This window comes from Syngnathus leptorhynchus, unplaced genomic scaffold (genome assembly GCF_054491065.1).
Source record: "Syngnathus leptorhynchus isolate UIUO unplaced genomic scaffold, UIUO_Slep HiC_scaffold_315, whole genome shotgun sequence".
Lineage (NCBI taxonomy): Eukaryota > Metazoa > Chordata > Actinopteri > Syngnathiformes > Syngnathidae > Syngnathus > Syngnathus leptorhynchus.
The window spans coordinates 39,475-45,000 of record NW_028232282.1 but is presented as its reverse complement, the minus strand read 5'-3'; positions in this window follow the sequence as shown (position 1 = coordinate 45,000).

Here is a 5,526-nt window from a genome sequence, read left to right as displayed (position 1 = left end):
CGAGAGGGAGCTGCGCCCGGCCTCGTAAGACGCCTCTTCTCCGGTGCGAGCGCCCCGACGCCGCTGGCCGCCGCCGCCGCCTTGCCGCTATCCCGCCGCGCGTTTGGGGAGGGAGGGCGACCCGTAGGACGGCCCGCCGACTACACGACCGTTTGGCAGAGCGAGTGCAAGGTTAGGCGAGCTGGGCGGTAACTCGGGTTAGTCTGGGGAGACTCGCGGTGGACAGGGTGGCGCGAATCCGGCCGGGCGGCCCCATCGATTAAGCATTGGTAGGGAGCCGAGGATGAGCCGTGCGAAGTGGCCTCGGAGGCGGTCCGTGGGGGACGACGGGGGGGGACGGGCGTCGGCCCTCCGGCCCGAGCAGAGAACGTTCGGTCACCCAAGCGGGAATCTGCGCCCCGGCCCGAGTCGGACTCGGTCGGTGCGGCCCGCTGAGGCCCTCAACTATTCCCGTACGCGGGGGTCGGGAGCTGCGGCGCTGCGCCGGCGACTTACCCGCGCGAGGCACGCACTGCGTGCGGCCAGGATGCGGAGTTGGATCGGCGCTGGTTGGGAACCCTCGGGGAACGAAGGCGGACGGCGGCCAGCCGGCGCCGACGAACCCGTCGGGGAGGGGGCTGGTGGCAGGCGCGATCGGCACTATTGCTGACTGCCGGGAGGGAAGCTGCGCCCCGGCCGAGTCAGACTCAGCCGTTGCGGCCCCCCCGAGCCCGCAGCGCGTAGCGCGGAAGCCATACGCCCCCCCGATGCGGAGCGACAGACGCCCCCACGACCGCGGTTGGTCGGGAAGGCTTTTCGGATAGAGGTCGGACGGTGTGTGTGGACGGCTTCCCGTGGTGCCGCCGCTATCAAGCCGGAGGGTTTGAGAAACGACATTCGCGGAAGGACCGGCGCGGCCGGCGGACGCTCGCACGCGCGGCGCCCGACACTCAGCCGCTCGCTCGGCCTCCGTGGATCGTGGCTAGGTGGGATGGATGCCAAACCGGGTCGTCTCGGTCTCGCCGCAGTACGGTCGCGCCGGGGCCTGCGGGGCGGCGCGGGGAGCGCACGCTCACGCGGCGGCCGGGGCGCTAGAGTGCGACCCGCAGTGGGTAGGAACCGTCCACCCGACGTCGGACGAGCCGAGGCCGATGGAGGCCCTACCAAGGCGGGTCATGAGTGCCAGTCGGTCAGTTGGGTGAGGGGGTACTCGGAGGCCCGCCGGGAGCAGACGGGCGACCGGGGATGGGGGGCGTACGCGGGCGGGCGCCGGGAGAAGACGGCCCGTCCGGGGTCGAATCTCGGCCTGTGTTTTCGGAGCCGGCCGGGCATCACGCTCCCTCCTTGGATGGACAACATTCGTAGTTGACACTTTGTGTCATTTTATCCGAGCGGGCGGGCGCCTCGAGAGGCGGACCGTCCGGGGCGACTCTCGGCCTGTGTTTTCGGAGCCGGCCGGGCCTCACGCTCCCTCCTTGGATGGACAACATTCGTAGTTGACACTTTGTGTCATTTTATCCGAGCGGGCGGGCGCCGCGAGGCGGACCGTCCGGGGCGACTCTCGGCCTGTGTTTTCGGAGCCGGCCGGGCATCACGCTCCCTCCTTGGATGGACAACATTCGTAGTTGACACTTTGTGTCATTTTATCCGAGCGGGCGGGCGCCTCGAGAGGCGGACCGTCCGGGGCGACTCTCGGCCTGTGTTTTCGGAGCCGGCCGGGCCTCACGCTCCCTCCTTGGATGGACAACATTCGTAGTTGACACTTTGTGTCATTTTATCCGAGCAGACGGGCGCCGCGAGGCGGACCGTCCGGGGCGACTCTCGGCCTGTGTTTTCGGAGCCGGCCGGGCATCACGCTCCCTCCTTGGATGGACAACATTCGTAGTTGACACTTTGTGTCATTTTATCCGAGCGGGCGGGCGCCTCGAGAGGCGGACCGTCCGGGGCGACTCTCGGCCTGTGTTTTCGGAGCCGGCCGGGCCTCACGCTCCCTCCTTGGATGGACAACATTCGTAGTTGACACTTTGTGTCATTTTATCCGAGCGGGCGGGCGCCGCGAGGCGGACCGTCCGGGGCGACTCTCGGCCTGTGTTTAAGGAGCCGGCCGGGCATCACGCTCCTTCCTTGGATGGACAACATTCGCAGTTGACACTTTGTGTCATTTTATCCGAGCAGACGGGCGCCGCGAGGCGGACCGTCCGGGGCGACTCTCGGCCTGTGTTTTCGGAGCCGGCCGGGCATCACGCTCCCTCCTTGGATGGACAACATTCGTAGTTGACACTTTGTGTCATTTTATCCGAGCAGACGGGCGCCGCGAGGCGACCGTCCGGGGCGACTCTCGGCCTGTGTTTAAGGAGCCGGCCGGGCATCACGCTCCTTCCTTGGATGGACAACATTCGTAGTTGACACTTTGTGTCATTTTATCCGAGCGGGCGGGCGCCGCGAGGCGGACCGTCCGGGGCGACTCTCGGCCTGTGTTTAAGGAGCCGGCCGGGCATCACGCTCCTTCCTTGGATGGACAACATTCGCAGTTGACACTTTGTGTCATTTTATCCGAGCAGACGGGCGCCGCGAGGCGGACCGTCCGGGGCGACTCTCGGCCTGTGTTTTCGGAGCCGGCCGGGCATCACGCTCCCTCCTTGGATGGACAACATTCGTAGTTGACACTTTGTGTCATTTTATCCGAGCAGACGGGCGCCGCGAGGCGGACCGTCCGGGGCGACTCTCGGCCTGTGTTTAAGGAGCCGGCCGGGCATCACGCTCCTTCCTTGGATGGACAACATTCGCAGTTGACACTTTGTGTCATTTTGTTCGGCCTGTGTTTAAGGAGGCGGCCGTCCTCCACTCGGTCCGTGTTTAAGGAGCGACACTCGCGCTCCGGTTCGGCCTGTATTTAGGGAGGCGGCCGTCCTCCGCTTGGTCTGTGTTAAGGGCGACACTCTGTCCATGTTTGAGGAGCCTGGCCCTGACGCTCCTCTCCGGCCTGTGTTTAAGGAGGCGGCCGTCCTCCCCTTGGTCCGTGTTAAGGGCGACACTCGGTCCATGTTTGAGGAGCCTGGCCCTGACGCTCCTCTCCGGCCTGTGTTTAAGGAGGCGGCCGTCCTCCCCTTGGTCCGTGTTAAGGGCGACACTCGGTCCATGTTTGAGGAGCCTGGCCCTGACGCTCCTCTCCGGCCTGTGTTTAAGGAGGCGGCCGTCCTCCCCTTGGTCCGTGTTAAGGGCGACACTCGGTCCATGTTTGAGGAGCCTGGCCCTGACGCTCCTCTCCGGCCTGTGTTTAAGGAGGCGGCCGTCCTCCCCTTGGTCTGTGTTAAGGGCGACACTCGGTCCATGTTTGAGGAGCCTGGCCCTGACGCTCCTCTCCGGCCTGTGTTTAAGGAGGCGGCCGTCCTCCCCTTGGTCCGTGTTAAGGGCGACACTCGGTCCATGTTTGAGGAGCCTGGCCCTGACGCTCCTCTCCGGCCTGTGTTTAAGGAGGCGGCCGTCCTCCCCTTGGTCCGTGTTAAGGGCGACACTCGGTCCATGTTTGAGGAGCCTGGCCCTGACGCTCCTCTCCGGCCTGTGTTTAAGGAGGCGGCCGTCCTCCCCTTGGTCTGTGTTAAGGGCGACACTCGGTCCATGTTTGAGGAGCCTGGCCCTGACGCTCCTCTCCGGCCTGTGTTTAAGGAGGCGGCCGTCCTCCCCTTGGTCTGTGTTAAGGGCGACACTCGGTCCATGTTTGAGGAGCCTGGCCCTGACGCTCCTCTCCGGCCTGTGTTTAAGGAGGCGGCCGTCCTCCCCTTGGTCTGTGTTAAGGGCGACACTCGGTCCATGTTTGAGGAGCCTGGCCCTGACGCTCCTCTCCGGCCTGTGTTTAAGGAGGCGGCCGTCCTCCCCTTGGTCTGTGTTAAGGGCGACACTCGGTCCGTGTTTAAGGAGCGGCCCTCGCGCTCCGGTTCGGCCTGTATTTAGGGAGGCGGCCGTCCTCCGCTTGGTCTGTGTTAAGGGCGACACTCGGTCCGTGTTTAAGGAGCCGGCCCTGACGCTCCTCTTCGGCCTGTGTTTAAGGAGGCGGCCGTCCTCCACTTCCTTCCATGCACCACCACATTCGCAGTTGACACTTTGCCATTTTTTCAGAGAGGTGACACTTAGTCGTTTTTTCGAAAGTTGACACTTAGTCGTTTTTTCGAAAGTTGACACTTTGCCGTTTTTTCAGAGAGGCGACACTTAGTCGTTTTTTCGAAAGTTGACACTTAGCCGTTTTTTCGAAAGTTGACACTTAGCCGTTTTTTCGAAAGTTGACACTTAGCCGTTTTTTCGAAAGTTGACACTTAGTCACTTTTTCGCCACAGTGACACCTCCAGCGCGTGCCACGGCGCTTTTCAGGTCTTCTATCCGACCTTGTGCTGTCGAGGACGGCGTGTCCGACGCCGTGGGGAGACCAGCACCATCTCCTCCATACTCGTAAACGGGGTGCTTTGGAAAACGGGGGGAAAGTCGATGAGTACACTGACTACTGGGACCATTTCATTGTACTCTGGCGCACCTGAAGACCAAAAAAGGTACTGCACCTTAGCCCGGGTACCTCACCCCCTGGTACCTCGAGGAGAACTTAGAAAAATTTCGACAAATTTTTGGTGAGCTCCAGGGAGAGAGGCTGATTTTTCGCTTTTTGAGGCCGACCGCCGAACCGGCGCGGGGCGGACTCACAAGCCCCGCAGAGCCGTGGGCACTTAGTCGTTTTTTCAGAGAGGCGACACTTAGTCGTTTTTTCAGAGGCGACACTTAGTCGTTTTTCAGAGAGGTGACACTTAGTCGTTTTTTCGAAAGTTGACACTTAGCCGTTTTTTCGAAAGTTGACACTTAGTCGTTTTTTCGAAAGTTGACACTTAGTCGTTTTTTCGCCAAAGTGCCCACCTCCAGCGCGTGCCACGGCGCTTTCCAGGTCTTCTATCCGACCTTGTGCTGTCGAGGACGGCGTGTCCGACGCCGTGGGGAGACCAGCACCATCTCCTCCATACTCGTAAACGAGGTGCTTTGGAAAACGGGGGGAAAGTCGATGAGTACACTGACTACTGGGACCATTTCATTGTACTCTGGCGCACCTGAAGACCAAAAAAGGTACTGCACCTTAGCCCGGGTACCTCACCCCCTGGTACCTCGAGGAGAACTTAGAAAAATTTCGTCAAATTTTTGGTGAGCTCCAGGGAAAGAGGCTGATTTTTCGCTTTTTGAGGCCGACCGCCGAACCGGCGCGGGGCGGACTCACAAGCCCCGCAGAGCCGTGGGCACTTAGTCGTTTTTTCAGAGAGGCGACACTTAGTCGTTTTTTCGAAAGGCGACACTTAGCCGTTTTTTCGAAAGTCGACACTTAGCCGTTTTTTCGAAAGTTGACACTTAGTCGTTTTTTTGAAAGTTGACACTTAGTCGTTTTTTCGCTGATTTTGCTGGGACCTCCAGGCGAGGACCGGCGTTTTTCGTCTTCCGGGTTCGACCCGGGAACCAGCGCCGAGCGGACACATTCGCTCGCTAGTGCCGTTGGCACTTAGAAAATTTTTCGTTTGTCAT